Source organism: Haliotis rufescens, unplaced genomic scaffold (assembly GCF_023055435.1).
Source record: "Haliotis rufescens isolate VD_foot unplaced genomic scaffold, xgHalRufe1.0.p SCAF_6, whole genome shotgun sequence".
NCBI lineage: Eukaryota > Metazoa > Mollusca > Gastropoda > Lepetellida > Haliotidae > Haliotis > Haliotis rufescens.
The window spans coordinates 29,412,198-29,430,660 of NW_025964334.1; the positions used below are offsets into that span (position 1 = coordinate 29,412,198).

At 41.9% G+C, this 18,463-nt stretch overlaps 1 protein-coding gene across 4 annotated transcripts in view; it reads left to right on the top strand.

Moving 5' to 3' along the window:
- The window catches only part of LOC124141045 (LIM domain only protein 3-like), a 177,802-nt gene that overhangs the window by 46,388 nt on the left and 112,951 nt on the right, over window positions 1-18,463 (top strand). The gene's annotated exons all lie outside the window — the stretch shown is intronic.

Here is an 18,463-nt window from a genome sequence, read left to right on the forward strand (position 1 = left end):
TAAGCTATGTTCCAACTGACAACTGTTTATCCCAATTTCAATCTCATTCATGCTTTCATTTGGACATTATTTTTTTATAATTTGTGCATCATTTACATTACATTTACATATATACTTTTTTCACTTAATTTCTCATTCATCATTCATCCTACCTGTCACACTGAAAGCCTTAAGCAGGAGATGAAGGTCTGTGTCAGACAGACAGACAGACAGACAGACAGACAGGCAGACTTTATTCAGTATTCATCAGGGATCCAGCCCCATTTTCATTATTAGTGTCAGTAATAGGACATGAATACAAACAAATTTATGATCTTTACAATGGAATAACAAATGTGAAAGAACCTAAGCATTTTTGTGTTCTGTTTTGAAGTTGGCATACTCATTTTTCTCCTCTGTAGGAGAGTGAACTGAATATTGCTCGAACTATTATTTCTGTACACTCATATCTGCAGCACACCATCATTATAATTTAATACTCATTATCAGGATGAACAATCCTTTGGATTGAGTTATCGAGTTTATTAATTACTGATTTTTTTATTCCCATATCTCCACCATTCTCTGGTCATAAGGTGATTTTCAGATAATTTATGGTTTCAAATTTCAGTAAAATGTATGTCTTATTATTTACTTTTGAAAATAAAACTGTGGAAAATTACTTATTTTAGTGTGGAAATTATCAGTTAATTTACAGTGTGATTTGGACGAGAATATACTGTGTCAATAAGCAGTGAGGATATGAACATTATCTGTCCTCAGATTGCAGGGGTTTGATTGAAGGACTTCATGGATGGAGGGCTCAAATATAAAATTCCCTGGCTTTAGATTCTCAATGACACCTGGAAAAGTGAAAACATCTTTATCAACTTAAGTTGGTACTATCGTATTTAGTGTCCTGTTCCATGAAGTCTCCCTGACCAACTTCTAGACCAATCCTAAGACCGGACATGAGTCTGTATTTTATTTTTATATATAAATTTGTTTAAAAAGAATATCAGCTTAGGAAGGGTATATAATTGCCCATTGACTATTATCAAAACAGGTTTAGTTTTATCAACATTTGAACTAAGTTCATTCACTATTGCTCAATCTCAGACACCAAAATTGAACTTGCTGTTTATGGTTTTAAAAATCACCCCAATTTTCAAACACCCTGTGTGGTCATTACAGCGAATATGGTAATCGATAACCCTCTTATTCTACAGGTTGCTTAGCACCTCTGGAACAGAATGATGACACATGCAGTGATGTCAACCAACAATGGATGATAAAACTGCTCTGTTTGTAGAATCAACATGAAAACATATTACAGTGAAGGTTTTCTGACAAAATTTAGCAAAATTGAACAATTAATAGATTCAGATTTAAACATTTGTCACACTTTGCAATTAACAAAAAGTGGTATTTAGCAAAGTATACACATATCGCTTGGACATGGTAAATAGTTCTAAAGATTTCCAGGCATCTTATTATGTCTATTCAGACAGCATATTTTAACCTTCTAATTGCATGCAGCATTGAGTCACATTTGTTTAAAAATGTATTATTTTCCTGAAAAAGATGTGCCCTGTTTTATACAAATGAACAAATTGATATTCGATACCATACTTTTAAAGAGATGTCTTTTGTCATGTGTGTGATTTTAGTTCAGAACTGTAAATGTAATTATTCATTTGTTTCCTCATGCCATGACAACTTTGTGAATATAAAACTTATTTTGAAAGCAATACTATTGAGATATTGAATTGTGCATCCTATGAATATTAACATCAGTCACAAATCATTGGAACATTAAAGAAAAATGTTTTGATTTAATTAAACCAGCAGGTGCACACTGAACCAAAGTTCAGAACTTTGAACTGATATCATTCTATTTAGGGTCTTCCTGAAACTGACAAACACAAACTTGTTAACCTTGTCACATGTAGCACCTTAGACAGACCCAAGTTACAGTAGGTCCTTGCACCATGTAACAGTAGGTCCTAGCACCATGTAACAGTAGGTCCCCATCTCCATGCCCATGTTACAGTAGGTCTTTGCACCATGTAACAGTAGGTCCCCATCTCCATGCCCATGTTACAGTAGCTCCTTGCACCATGTAACAGTAGGTCCCCATCTCCATGCCCATGTTACAGTAGGTCCTTGCACCATGTAACAGTAGGTCTCCATCTCCATGCCCAAGTTACAGTAGGTCCTTGCACCATGTAACAGTAGGTCCCCATCTCCATGCCCATGTTACAGTAGCTCCTTGCACTATGTAACAGTAGGTCCCCATCTCCATGCCCATGTTACAGTAGGTCCTTGCACCATGTAACAGTAGGTCTCCATCTCCATGCCCATGTTACAGTAGGTCCTTGCACCATGTAACAGTAGGTCCCCATCTCCATGCCCATGTTACAGTAGGTCCTAGCACCATGTAACAGTAGGTCCCCATCTCCATGCCCATGTTACAGTAGCTCCTTGAACTATGTAACAGTAGGTCCCCATCTCCATGCCCATGTTACAGTAGGTCCTTGCACCATGTAACAGTAGCTCCTTGCACTATGTAACAGTAGGTCCCCATCTCCATGCCCATGTTACAGAAGGTCCTTGCACCATGTAACAGTAGGTCCCCATCTCCATGCCCAAGTTACAGAAGGTCCTTGCACCATGTAACAGTAGGTCCCCATCTCCCTGCCCATGTTACAGTAGGTCCTTGCACCATGAAACAGTAGGTCCCCATCTCCATGCCCAAGTTACAGTAGCTCCTTGCACCATGTAACAGTAGGTCCCCACCTCCATGCCCATGTTACAGTAGGTCCTTGCACCATGTAACAGTAGGTCCCCATATCCATGCCCATGTTACAGTAGGTCCTTGCACCATGTAACAGTAGGTCCCCATCTCCATGCCCATGTTACAGTAGGTCCTTGCACCATGTAACAGTAGGTCCCCATCTCCATGCCCAAGTTACAGTAGGTCCTTGCACCATGTAACAGTAGGTCCCCATCTCCCTGCCCATGTTACAGTAGGTCCTAGCACCATGTAACAGTAGGTCCCCATCTCCATGCCCAAGTTACAGTAGGGCCCCATCTCCATGCCCATGTTACAGTAGGTCCCATCTCCATGCCCATGTTACAGTAGGTCTTAGAACCATGCTGATGTTACAGTAGGTCCTAGCACCATGTAACAGTAGGTCCCCATCTCCATGCCCATGTTACAGTAGGTCCCCATCTCCATGCCCATGTTACAGTAGGGCCCCATCTCCATGCCCATGTTACAGTTGGTCCTAGCACCATGCCCATGTTACAGTAGGTCTTAGAACCATGCCCATGTTACAGTAGGTCTTAGAACCATGCCCATGTTACAGTAGGTCCCCAGGCCCTTGCTTGTCTTTAGAGGCATCCTTATTGACTTGATTCACTGTGTGCTGTTGGATGTTGTTTATAATATCAACCACTGCTATTTACAGGCCGCCATGGAATACTGATGCCCATACCATAAAACAAACAACAAACATGTGGCATATAGGCAATGTCATTTGAACAAAATGCTGCCTTCAGTGACGTTTATCTGTGGAGTTGACATTTCATACGTTTTTCCTCATTTTCTTTCTTGAAACATGAATGAGTAATATTTAGAATAACCTTCTTAAAAGATCAAAATTACCCTTTGTGAATGAATGCTATAAGTCCCTTGCCAAAGGCTCAGGACTTATACCATTTATTCGGGGCGTTCGGGTAACCTAGTGGTTTAAGCGTTCACTCGTCACGCCGAAGACCCAGGTTCAATTCCCGACAACGTGTGAAGCCAATTTCTGGTGTCCCCTGCCATGATATAGCTGGAATATTGCATAAAACCATACTCACTCACTCACTCACTACACCATTTATTCACTCAGGACAGATAATGTGTAGTTCCTCGTAGTTTTTCTGTAGATATCGCTTGTTTTAACAAAGGTAATTCCCTCCTCCATGGGCAGCTCTGTGGCCTTGAGTATTCACAGATGCCTCATTCATCTCTGCTGTTTCAGTTCCAAGCCAGTTCATTTGAAAACAGGTTTCACGATAATGAAACACAAGGCATCAGAGAGTACATTATTTGTGTCTATAATCATCCAGGACATGTAGTGACCAAAGAATATAAAGGCCTGAACTAGCAAGGTTTTACTCTGAAGCAGGAGCAGTTCACGGAGTTGACCAACAGAATAGGTCCCCTGTACCCCATGCTTGTCTCTTCTTGTTATTTCAGGGCAGAATAGGTCCCCAGTACCCCATGCTTGTCTCTCCTTGTTATTCCAGGGCAGAATAGGTCCCCAGTACCCCATGCTTGTATCTCCTTGTTATTCCAGGGCAGAATAGGTCCCCAGTTCCCCATGCTTGTCTCTCCTTGTTATTTCAGGGCAGAATAGGTCCCCTGTTCCCCATGCTTGTCTCTCCTTGTTATTCCACGGCAGAATAGGTCCCCAGTACCCCATGCTTGTCTCTCCTTGTTATTCCAGGGCAGAATAGGTCCCCAGTTCCCCATGCTTGTCTCTCCTTGTTATTCCACGGCAGAATAGGTCCCCAGTACCCCATGCTTGTATCTCCTTGTTATTCCACAGCAGAATAGGTCCCCAGTACCCAATGCTTGTCTCTCCTTGTTATTCCAGGTCAGAATAGGTCCCCAGTTCCCCATGCTTGTCTCTCCTTGTTATTTCAGGGCAGAATAGGTCCCCAGTACCCGATGCTTGTCTCTCCTTGTTAATCCAGGGCAGAATAGGTCCCCAGTTCCCCATGCTTGTCTCTCCTTGTTATTTCGGGGCAGAATAGGTCCCCAGTACCTCCTACTTGTCTCTCCTTGTTATTTCGGGGCAGAATAGGTCCCCAGTACCCTATGCTTGTCTCTCCTTGTTATTTCGGGGCAGAATAGGTCCCTAGTACCCCATGCTTGTCTCTCCTTGTTATTTCAGGGCATAATAGGTCCCCAGTACCCAATGCTTGTCTCTCCTTGTTATTTCGGGGCAGAATAGGTCCCCAGTACCCCATGCTTGTCTCTCTTTGTTGTTTCAGGGCAGAATAGGTCCCAAGTACCCCATGCTTGACTCTCCTTGTTATTTCGGGGCAGAATAGGTCCCCAGTACCCAATGTTTGTCTCTCCTTGTTATTTCAGGGCATAATAGGTCCCCTGTTCCCCATGCTTGTCTCCTCGTTATTCCAGGGCAGAATAGGTCCCTAGTACCCCATGCTTGTCTCTCCTTGTTATTTCAGGGCATAATAGGTCCCCAGGACCCAATGCTTGTCTCTCCTTGTTATTTCGGGGCAGAATAGGTCCCTAGTACCCCATGCTTGTCTCTCCTTGTTATTCCAGGGCAGAATAGGTCCCCAGTTCCCCATGTTTGTCTCTCCTCGTTATTCCAGGGCAGAATAGGTCCCCAGTACCCCATGCTTGTCTCTCCTTGTTATTCCAGGGCAGAATAGGTCCCCAGTTCCCCATGTTTGTCTCTCCTCGTTATTCCAGGGCAGAATAGGTCCCCAGTACCCCATGCTTGTCTCTCCTTGTTATTCCACGGCAGAATAGGTCCCCAGTTCCCCATGTTTGTCTCTCCTTGTTATTCCAGGGCAGAATAGGTCCCCAGTTCCCCATGTTTGTCTCTCCTTGTTATTTCAGGGCAGAATAGTTCCCCAGTACCCCATGCTTGTCTCTCCTTGTTATTTCGGGGAAGAATAGGTCCCCAGTACCCCATGCTTGTCTCTCCTCGTTATTTCAGGGCATAATCGGTCCCCAGTACCCCATGCTTGTCTCTCCTTGTTATTTCGGGGCAGAATAGTTCCCCAGTACCCCATGCTTGTCTCTCCTCGTTATTCCAGGGCAGAATAGGTCCCCAGTACCCCATGCTTGTCTCTCCTTGTTATTCCAGGGCAGAATAGGTCCCCAGTTCCCCATGTTTGTCTCTCCTTGTTATTCCAGGGCAGAATAGGTCCCCAGTTCCCCATGTTTGTCTCTCCTTGTTATTCCAGGGCAGAATAGGTCCCCAGATCCCCATGCTTGTCTCTCCTTGTTATTTCGGGGCAGAATAGGTCCCCAGTACCCCATGCTTGTCTCTCCTTGTTATTTCGGGGCAGAATAGGTGCCCAGTACCCCATGCTTGTCTCTCCTTGTTATTTCAGGGCAGAATAGGTCCCCAGTACCCCATGCTTGTCTCTCCTTGTTATTTCGGGGCAGAATAGGTCCCCAGTACCCCATGCTTGTCTCTCCTTGTTATTTCGGGGCAGAATAGGTCCCCAGTACCCCATGCTTGTCTCTCCTTGTTATTTCGGGGCATAATCGGTCCCCAGTACCCCATGCTTGTCTCTCCTTGTTATTTCGGGGCAGAATAGTTCCCCAGTACCCCATGCTTGTCTCTCCTTGTTATTTCGGGGCAGAATAGGTCCCCAGTACCCCATGCTTGTCTCTCCTTGTTATTTCGGGGCATAATCGGTCCCCAGTACCCCATGCTTGTCTCTCCTTGTTATTTCGGGGCAGAAAAGGTCCCCAGTACCCCATGTTTGTCTCTCCTTGTTATTTCGGGGCAGAATAGATCCCCAGATCCCAATGCTTGTCTCTCCTTGTTATTCCACGGCAGAATAGGTCCCCAGTACCCCATGCTTGTCTCTCCTTGTTATTTCAGGGCAGAATAGGCCCCCAGTACCCCATGCTTGTCTCTCCTTGTTATTCCAGGGCAGAATAGGTCCCCAGTTCCCCATGTTTGTCTCTCCTTGTTATTCCAGGGCAGAATAGGTCCCCAGTACCCGATGCTTGTCTCTCCTTGTTATTTCAGGGCAGAATAGGTCCCCAGTTCCCCATGCTTGTCTCTCCTTGTTATTTCAGGGCAGAATAGGTCCCCAGTACCCCATGTTTGTCTCTCCTTGTTATTTCGGGGCAGAATAGATCCCCAAATCCCAATGCTTGTCTCTCCTTGTTATTTCAGGGCAGAATAGGTCCCCAGTACCCCATGCTTGTCTCTCCTTGTTATTTCAGGTCAGAATAGGTCCCCAGTACCCCATGTTTGTCTCTCCTTGTTATTTCGGGGGAGAATAGATCCCCAGATCCCAATGCTTGTCTCTCCTTGTTATTTCGGGGCAGAATAGTTCCCCAGTACCCCATGCTTGTCTCTCCTTGTTATTTCAGGTCAGAATAGGTCCCCAGTACCCAATGTTTGTCTCTCCTTGTTATTTCGGGGCAGAATATGTCCCAAGTACCCCATGCTTATCTCTCCTTGTTATTTCAGGGCAGAATAGGTCCCCAGATCCCCATGCTTGTCTCTCCTTGTTATTTCAGGGCATAATAGGTCCCCTGTTCCCCATGCTTGTCTCTCCTTGTTATTTCGGGGCAGAATAGGTCCCCAGTACCCGATGCTTGTCTCTCCTTGTTATTTCGGGGCAGAATAGGTCCCCAATACCCCATGCTTGTCTCTCCTTGTTATTTCAGGGCATAATCGGTCCCCAGTACCCCATGCTTGTCTCTCCTTGTTATTTCGGGGCAGAAAAGGTCCCCAGTACCCCATGTTTGTCTCTCCTTGTTATTTCAGGGCAGAATAGGTCCCCAGTACCCGATGCTTGTCTCTCCTTGTTATTTCGGGGCAGAATAGGTCCCCAGTTCCCCATGCTTGTCTCTCCTTGTTATTTCAGGGCAGAATAGGTCCCCAGTACCCCATGTTTGTCTCTCCTTGTTATTTCGTGGCAGAATAGATCCCCAAATCCCAATGCTTGTCTCTCCTTGTTATTTCAGGGCAGAATAGGTCCCCAGTACCCCATGCTTGTCTCTCCTTGTTATTTCAGGTCAGAATAGGTCCCCAGTACCCCATGTTTGTCTCTCCTTGTTATTTCGGGGCAGAATAGATCCCCAGATCCCAATGCTTGTCTCTCCTTGTTATTTCGGGGCAGAATAGGTCCCCAGTACCCCATGCTTGTCTCTCCTTGTTATTTCAGGTCAGAATAGGTCCCCAGTACCCAATGTTTGTCTCTCCTTGTTATTTCAGGGCAGAATATGTCCCAAGTACCCCATGCTTATCTCTCCTTGTTATTTCAGGGCAGAATAGGTCCCCAGATCCCCATGCTTGTCTCTCCTTGTTATTTCAGGGCATAATAGGTCCCCTGTTCCCCATGCTTGTCTCTCCTTGTTATTTCGGGGCAGAATAGGTCCCCAGTACCCGATGCTTGTCTCTCCTTGTTATTTCGGGGCAGAATAGGTCCCCAATACCCCATGCTTGTCTCTCCTTGTTATTTCAGGGCATCATCGGTCCCCAGTACCCCATGCTTGTCTCTCCTTGTTATTTCGGGGCAGAAAAGGTCCCCAGTACCCCATGTTTGTCTCTCCTTGTTATTTCGGGGCAGAATAGATCCCCGATCCCAATGCTTGTCTCTCCTTGTTATTACGGGGCAGAATAGGTCCCCAGTACCCCATACTTGTCTCTCCTTGTTATTTCGGGGCAGAATAGGTCCCCAATACCCCATGCTTGTCTCTCCTTGTTATTTCAGGGCAGAATAGGTCCCCAGTACCCCATGCTTGTCTCTCCTTGTTATTTCGGGGCAGAATAGGTCCCCAGTACCCCATGCTTGTCTCTCCTTTTTATTTCAGGGCAGAATATGTCCCCAATACCCCATGCTTATCTCTCCTTGTTATTTCAGGGCAGAAAAGATCCCCAGATCCCCATGCTTGTCTCTCCTTGTTATTTCAGGGCATAATAGGTCCCCTGTTCCCCATGCTTGTCTCTCCTCATTATTCCAGGGCAGAATAGGTCCCCAGTACCCCATGCTTGTCTCTCCTTGTTATTTCGGGGCAGAATAGGTCCCCAGTTCCCCATGCTTGTCTCTCCTTGTTATTTCGGGGCAGAATAGGTCCCCAGTTCCCCATGTTTGTCTCTCCTTGTTATTCCGGAGCAGAGTAGGTCCCCAGTACCCCATGCTTGTCACGCTTTGTCATTTCTGGGCAGAATAGGTCCCTTGTACCTCATGCTTGTCTCTCCTTGATATTCCAATCCAGAATACGTCCCCAGTAAGAACATAGAGTGATGTCGGACCAAGTACTTTAGCTTCACACAAATAACTTAGTTTGATGTCGGACCAAGTACTTTAGCTATCTGGAAATAACATAGGGCATTGTTGGACCAAGTACTTTAGCTACCCAGAAATAACATAGAGTATTGTTGGACCAAATATTTTAGCTACCAAGAAATACCATGAAATAGCATACTGGGTAAGTTGAGAAAGTGACTAACATTTTTGATGTGAGGGATAATATGTGTGTTTTGGAAACAACACTCTTGCAGTCCATTTGTTTACATTAATGTGACTGTAACCCCTTTGTTCTGAAAAGCTTGCATGCCATCTGTGAATTGATTCAATCGATCTGGGCACAAATTGTGGATATACTTTTTAACTTTGGATATACAATTAACTTTGTTCTTTCTGTTTCTGTACCCTGGTAACAGATGTTTTCATTTCTCATTTTCAAACCGGTTGGCCACATGTTAAGCAATCCCATGGGGATTCAGGGTTAGAATAGGTCCCCAGCAACCTATGCTACTATGGGGATTCTGGGTTAGAATAGGTCCCCAGCAACCTATGCTGATCATACCATGGGGATTCTGGGTTAGAATAGGTCCCCAGCAACCTATGCTACTATGGGGATTCTGGGTTAGAATAGGTCTCCAGCAACCTATGCTACTATGGGGATTCTGGGTTAGAATAGGTCCCCAGCAACCTATGCTGATCATACCATGGGGATTCTGGGTTAGAATAGGTCTCCAGCAACCTATGCTACTATGGGGATTCTGGGTTAGAATAGGTCTCCAGCAACCTATGCTACTATGGGGATTCTGGGTTAGAATAGGTCTCCAGCAACCTATGCTGATCATACCATGGGGATTCTGGGTTAGAATAGGTCTCCAGCAACCTATGCTACTATGGGGATTCTGGGTTAGAATAGGTCTCCAGCAACCTATGCTGATCATACCATGGGGATTCTGGGTTAGAATAGGTCCCCAGCAACCTATGCTTGAAATCAGGTGATGGTAACAAGATGGTGCCTGATCGACATTATCACTATAAAATTAACAAGACATGGTCATTTGGTCATCCAAGTGTTAACAGAAATAAATGTTCTCAAAGGTAAAACTTAATTTTAGTGTATTTGAATTGTTATTAGGCACGTAATGAGAAATACTCCTGAGGGGCTTGAAAACCCATAACACGAGGATACTATAAAGTACAGTGTTCCCTCGTTATTGCGCCCTTCAATATAGCGCTAACTCGGTTATAGCGCACGATAAAGCATGGCTCCCAAAATTTACTAACATTTTCAACAAACTCAAGTTTTCCAAAGACACGATGTTTTCCCCCATCTCAGAAAACATTATCTGCTGATCTAGCCTTTGAGAGCAGGAAATACATTTTAAATGGTAAATCTTCATGTCTAGTGATGTTTTATACCAAACTTCATACTTTTATTGACCAAGTTTGTTATAGATCTACCTGCTTATTCACTTGAAGGGATATGATGTGATTTTTTTTTTTTTTTGAAAGCGCATATTGATACTCGATAAATCTTTTTTTACACAGGTGTCATAAATAACATCTATTCTAATCTTTTTTGAAACTCTGAAATGTGCAACGTAGATCGTGTATACGATCATGTATCAGAGCATGTATACTGTTTTGTTGGTCATCTACCACCTACGACTCGACCTTCGTTAAACCACTGATCATCTATAACGCTCATCAATTATTTGGACCCCGTGGCGTTTTAACGAGGGATCACTGTATATGAGCTTCTAATTACATGAATCAAATTTGCTATGACTGCCAACTGGCCGGCCTGGGCCCTATTTAAGGAGATGTACAGTCTAAATGTGGAATTAGATCATTTTAAAAGCATATTAAATCAAGTATCTTGAAGAAATTTTGTTTTAAAGTCAATTAATTCCTGAAGACAAAAAACATTAAAAACTGACTCATATTCTGGAAACTACCAGTCTTAACGAGCATAAATGTCATCACTAGACCTGACGTCACAGTGAAGAGTTTACTTGCAGAATCCCTGTTGCTGTATCTTGTTTAGACTAACATTTAGTCTCTGAAATCTTATATTACACAATATCCTTCTTGACTCTAAATTGTCACGCTGAAGACCCGGGTTCGATTCCCGACATGGGTACAATGTGTGAAGCCCATTTCTGGTTTCCCCCGCCGTGAAATTGCTGGAATATTGTTAAAAGCGGCGTAAAATCAAACTCACTCACTCACTCTTTGCTCTAAAAATAAAAAAAATTCCCTGTGGAATAGAGCTAGCTTGAGCTGGCCAGACTTGCTTTTGTATGCATTTCTAGATTATTATTTTTTCATAAAATAAATATATTCCACGGTCATGGTGCAGGACTATATCTTGTTCAGTAGAGTACTACAATACACCATGGCATCACTAGATCACCAAATCATATAGATTAATGCACTGTAAACAAAGTAAAATGGCGTACAGGTCGGCCTACAGCCAGGATTTTGATATGCATATGCGATGGTGGATGGATCAGGGCAGTTGTATGTTTCTTTTAAATACCAATGGAATCACATATGGCTTTTTGAGGGGTGTAAATATGTACTTTGTATGACTACTAAACATGCTTTAAGACGTTTTGATTCAAAAGATCTTTAAATGATGCTCAAACGCTAAATCCATGCCACTCACTTTGAACAACCAGTATATGCACCACACTTTCAAAATGTTTGTTGAAAGTCTGAGGAATCTTATACATGCAAGCGTGACTGTTTTTGTAACCACTGATAGCAACCTAATCCTTGCATATTTCCCAATGGCCACCACGACTGGAGAAAGGTCACTTCAGACTGGTGTTTGTCAGTTATGGTAACTGGTGTTTTCCTTCCCACGTAGCTTGTTGTTCCATGTTGGTGGCATGGCTGCATCATGCTGTTAGGATCCGGAGTCACCCATGTCCATAGACTTTGGCTCAGTTGCAAAGAAAGAGAAATATTTAGACACGTTTTGTGTTATATTTCTCTTTTGGGTGAGGACATGTATTTTGTTATATATCTGTCTTTTTGGAAACCGAAATGTGAACCTTTGTGCTTCTCTTGTATGGTTTCAGTTTGTGTTGTAAATTTCTTATTTCTTACTAGCCAAAATGATCCGAGACATTGCTGATAGACATGAAGTACCCCAAAAGAAAAAAAAAATACAAATAATTCTTTAAAGGACCTCCAGTTCTTTTTTGATTTCAGGTGAATAGGGTATGGGTATAGGCTGCTGAAGCTGAGAAGGGGATGAGTGTAGGCCACTAGTGTTGAGAAGGGGATGAGTGTAGACTGCAAGGGCTGAGAAGGAGATGAGTATAGGCTGCTGGAGCTGAGAAGGGGATGAGAATAGGCTGCTGAAGCTGAGAAGGGGATGAGTGTAGGCCACTAGTGTTGAGAAGGGGATGAGTGTAGACTGCAAGGGCTGAGAAGGAGATGAGTATAGGCTGCTGGAGCTGAGAAGGGGATGAGAATAGGCTGCTGGAACTGAGAAGGCGATGAGTGTAGGCTGCTAGAGCTGAGAAGGGGATTAGTGTCGGCTGCTGGAGCTGTGAAGGGGGTGAGTGTAGGCTGCTAGAGCTGTGAAGGGGGTGAGTGTAGGCTCCTAGAGCTGAGAAGGGGATGAGTGTAGGCTGCTAGAGCTGAGAAGGGGATGAAAAGGGGATTAGTGTTGGCTGCTGGTGCTGTGAAGGGGGTGAATGTAGGCTGATAGAGCTGTGAAGGGGGTGAGTGTAGGCTGCTAGAGCTGAGAAGGGATGAGAATACAATGGGGGTGATTGTTTTAATAAACAAATGCTCTAGTGTCAAGAGAGACTCCTGAACCAACTACCATCATTATTCACTCACTCTCTCTGAAATTTTCCTGAACTGTTGATGCAGAATATACAGGTATTGTTGCAATTGAAAACATACTTCCTTTTTTTTAAAGAAAGATATTTTATCTTATATTAATAGGTTGAAATTTATTCAGTTTGGCCTTTTGAGAAAATAGCTTTAAAGATTAGTCTAATCTTAATGTATAAAAGTTAACAGTTAATTTTTAAAGCTTGTGGTTTAACAGTTAATTTTTAAAGCTTGTGGTAATTATAGTCAAACCATATCCAGGCATGAGAATGAAAATGTGTTTGTTTATTAATGTCCCATATCTAAACAAAACTATAAATAAAATTAGGTGTACCCTTTCCTGTGTTATTTCTGGTATTTTTATTGAAATAGATATTATCATGTGATGTTCGGAATAACAGCTAAAAACATCCTTTCAGTTTTGGGGAAAACTGCTAAGTGGCTTTACAGTGAAAAAAGCCTATCATTTTATGATCAAATTTCATAGCGTTATTGTTGGGCCTAAGCCCTCTTCTGGTGTGTGCGTGGGTGTTTATTGTCTCGAAGTTCTACACAAATAAATATTTTCCACAATAGTTATGATATTAGATTCCCAGGCGTCTGGGGATAAGCAAAGTTGTGGGGTTTCCCCGCTGCGTATTTTGGCACACGTTTGTTGTAGTGATAGCAACAGGAAGGAGGAACGTGGCCTTCTGTCTGGAGCTGGATTATTTTCATAGATATTATAGGTACAAATAAAAAGAATTATTAGCCAGATATACATTTGAATCACCCTGACAACATCATCAGTTGTTCTCGAGGTCCTTTGACCTACTGTTTAAGGCATTTAATATATCCTCTTCTGATCAAAGGCCAAAGGCTAAGATCCAGATGATAGCTAATTCATTGTGTGATTAGGAATATAGTACATGTAGATCAGTGCGGTAGTCGGTGAGTACGTGTACATCAGTGGTGTTGACTTGGCATCAGTGTAGTGTTTCTCACATAGGACTGGGTTTGATAAGGGGACACTATTGTATGTTTCAAGTTATGGAATTGAAGCTGCAAACTACAATCCTGAATCAGAACATAACGTGAAAATACTTAAAATTTATTTTCACTGGCATTACTGCGCTTTGATGGATCGGGGGTGGGGTAGCCTAGTGGTTAAAGTGTTCGCTCGTCACTCTGAAAACCTGGGTTCAATTCCCGACATGAGTACAATGTGTGAAGCCCATTTCTGGTGTCCCCCGCCGTGATATTGCTGGAATATTGCTAAAACAGCATAAAACCATACTCACTCACTCACTCACTGATGGATCTGAAAAATAAAAAATACAACTTTAAACAGCACCTAAGATATATTCAACCTATCAAAGCTAACCAGTTACGAAAACAGTTATAGATGACTATAAGCAAGGTTTCACCTTCTTGTACACAGACAGACAAATAATGGAAGTCTCATCGCATGTGTACAATTTTCACATGACATTCTGCATACTGAAGACATTATTTACACACAAGTCATTCCATAAAGAAATTACAAGAGATTATCCATGGCATAGGCAAAAATAAATTTTGTACATTCATTATTTACAGAAGGTATAAAGAAACTATTGCTATAAAATCCTTCTGTGTCTTCATAATTCTTTTGACTGCTTTTGAATGAATAAATTATGCTCTTTAAATAGCATTGAAAAACTTAAAGCAGAAGGAGGTTTGGCAAAATTTATCAAAACTAAATTATGGTGTGGGGCCATAACAAAATGAGAGTTCTATTTTTTTCAAATAGTTTTTTATATATTTCAACATTATTTAGGGACTGGTAATTTATTGTAGGGAAGTGGGGAGACCATGAAAAAATGTAACATGAAGTGGGGGACTCTAAAATTATAATACAGTCCGAAGGCCTATCTCGCACACACGCACACAGTCACACCGTAAATCATCACAGTTGGACTGGGCTCCTTGTAAAAGATCATACCAGAGATCATCTTAAAAGGGTGCCAGTTAAAATTGCAAGACTTTTATCCTCAGTTTCATTATTGTCACAGACAGGCCAAATGCATTCTTTTACAGGTGGATTGTCGTGTCTGCCAAATTCCAGTTAAATTGGTGCAAACACCACACCTGAGCTTTGCATGGTCTCTATGGTATTGTCCCACAAGAGCTGGCGGTACATGTTTTTCTGTACTGTTTTCACTCTTAATGAGGTGATATGCTCGTAGTAAACCAGTGTTGTTGTTGACATATTGGGACCATGCTGCTTTGAGATTGTCAAATATATGTCTGGAGATGGGTTCTATTATCATATGCCTCACCCATGGTTAGTAAAGAGTTTGGGGGCATGGGTGGCCCATTCATCTAAAGCGCCATATTTCGCTGTGCACAGTTGCGTCCCTTGGACACGCCAGAAACCTATGATTGTGGGTTTGAATCCCGATTCATCCTGATTATGTTTCTAGGTTTGTCAGCACCATACCCATGCTTGGGGGTTTCACCAAAGTGGTAAATGTCTAAGACCTGCATCACTTTGGGCTTTCCTCCTTTCCTCCTGATATGACTGGAATACTGTTAAAAGCGGCATTAAACCCAACTCACTCACTCACTCACTCACTCACTCACTCACTCACTCAGGAAAGAGTTTATGCACACTTTAATTCAAGTTTATGTACTGATGAACATTTATCTAACCAGATAGATATATTCTTATTTATCATCAAATTGTTCATTGCAATGAATCTCTTCCACTGTCTCAATGCTGTTTTCTCTGTGTTACCTGACCAGAAGAGCGCTTAAATTCATGTACCAGTACATAACACTGTGACACATTATCCAGTCTGAAAAATATATAGAGGATATCATATTATATACTTTTTGTGTAGCTGTCTACCAGAAAATTTTATTATTTCATTACAAATGTAAAACCTTGAAACATAAATTCTCCCTACCTAACACACTGGGATGGTCCACCACCCCTTGTATTTGTGACTAAATAAGTAGTTTCGTGTTTGCAAAATCTTAAAAAATAGAAATAAAAGTAACAAAAAATATTTAGGGTCACGAAAATTCTGTATCATACATATAGAAATGATTAAATACAAAATCAACTTTAACCAAAAATATTCTTGGAAAATTTCGAGATACACGCTGGTCAAGTAACAAAAAACACTCTTTGTGAAACAAACAATCTTGATTGACGAGTTAAATGAGAAATTGGCAGTTTATAACAATACATTTTCAAGAGAATAACAAATGGCATTAAGCGATGTTTACTCCATAATTGACACTCTGTCGTGTCAATGTGGAACTTACGGAAAAAGGACGTGAACAGTTTGTGTACAGGCCAGACACTTATGATAAAGGCAGACGATTTGAGGGGAGGTCATTCTTGTATGACAACAATTCCATCAAAGTGTTATGTTCACAGGGGTGAAATATCAAGTGTTATGTTCACTGCAATGAAAATTTCACTCTTCTCAAATTCGGAATGCTCAGTCTTTCACACTGAAGTATATAATAAAATTATAAATTTAATTGAATGTAGGAATTCATAGTGCATTAGGGATATCTCGCATGATTTTATAATAATTAGCATGTGTCCAACAAAGTAACATAAACAATCGCTGCCTCGCATTGTTCCCTACTGGCATGGTGAGCTTCAGTACATTTTCGAGTTGTCTGCACGGAGGGTTTATATAACAATAAGATCTTGTCTCCGTGATGAGCAGCTCCTCACTACACAACGTGGCTTCAAAATCTATTCAGAGATTGGTCTTATGATTTAAGACAAATCTACTGTGAGCATCAGCTTGCTTCCTTGATTGGGCGGAAATCTCGGAATTACGCACAGCCCGGCTTTTTGCTTTTGATAGTAATTGCTTCGCTCTCCAGAAGGATATTAATACGAGGACAAATCCAACATCCAAATTGACATTTTTCCGCCAGTTTCCATCAGCGAATCTCAACCAATTAACCAGTTGCAGTCAAGTGCGATAAGTTAAATGGACAAGAACAAAAGCAAGCAATTTGAGCAAAACCAGGCAATCAAACAGGAAAAGTATCTTCTCTCACCACTAGAGGGAGCTCTCAAGACCAGAACTGACAAACGGTATAATTAGGCAAACTTGTGGATAATTGCAGGGCTATTTACTGACTATTTCTCATCTTCATCATGATAACCTTTGTTCATGGCCTTAAGATCCTTTGCTGGGCTTTCATTTCATGTGTAAGTCCTTGAAATATCTCTGTAATTGAACTCAAATAGAATTTTTTTCAAGATGTTAGGTCTGCTGTGAAAAAGATCTAAATCATCTGAATTGAAAATGGCTTCAATGTTTGGAATTGTAAATGTTTAACTTGGCAAGGCAGGAAACTTGCAATATTTGTATGTGTGATATCCAATCAGCAGATTATGTTGCTAGGTTACCTGACATTGATTCAGTTTTTGCAAAAGTGTAGGTTAAATACCGACTTAGTGGCTAGTTTTATCATTTATCACACAGATTACCCTAGTCTGAAGGACAACATGGTTAGATAATGTAAACCTATTTTTGTCATTTCATGGTGTTATCCGAAAGGGGTTCTTGGAGTACAGTAATACAGGTCATGCGTAATACGATGCATATCTCAATACACTGGTCATGGTACGATACATATCTCGCTACACTGGCCACACTACAATACATATCTCAATACACTTGTCGGGATAAGATACGTATCTCGATACATTGGCCACAATACGGTACATATTTAGATACACTGGTCACGATACAATATGTATCTCGATACACTAGCCACGATAGAATACAGATCTCAATACTCTGGCCATGATACAAAACATGGCGGTTGGGTAGCCTAGTGGTTAAAGCGTTCGCTTGTCACGCCGAAGACCCGGGTTCGATCCCCGACATGGTTACAATATGTGAAGCCCATTTCTGGTGTCCGCCATGATATTGCTGGAATATTGCTAAAAGCGGCATAAAACCATACTCACTCTCTCACTCTCTCACTCACGATACAATACAGATCTCAATACACTGTTATCGATATGATACATATTTAAACACACTGGTCTTGATACAATATGTATCTCAATACACTGGTCATGATACAATACAGATCTCGATACACTGGTATTGTTACAATATGTATCTTGATACACTGGTATCCATACAACATGTATCTTGATACACTAGTCACAATGAGATACGTTTCTCGATATATGTCGTCACAATACAGTATGTATATTGTGACAAAGATCACAGAAGAGATGTCAATGTCAGAATAACAACACAAAGTGCTATGAAGTGAAACGCTGATGTATTTCAGATGAACTGTTGACAGTCTCTCTTCTTTGTTAATGGTTCTGAGTCTATGTCATCCATTGTATCGTGAAGTCATCGCTTTCCAGACTGAGGGGCGGGCGGTCAGGTAGTCTAGTGGTTAAAGCGTTTGCTTGTCTCACACCGAAGACCTGGGTTCGATTCCCGACATGGTTACAATGTGTAAAACCCATTTTGGTTGTCCCCGCCTTGATATTGCTGGAATATTGCTAAAAGCGGCGTAATACCAAACTCACTCACTCACTCATTCAAGACTGTGATATTATATG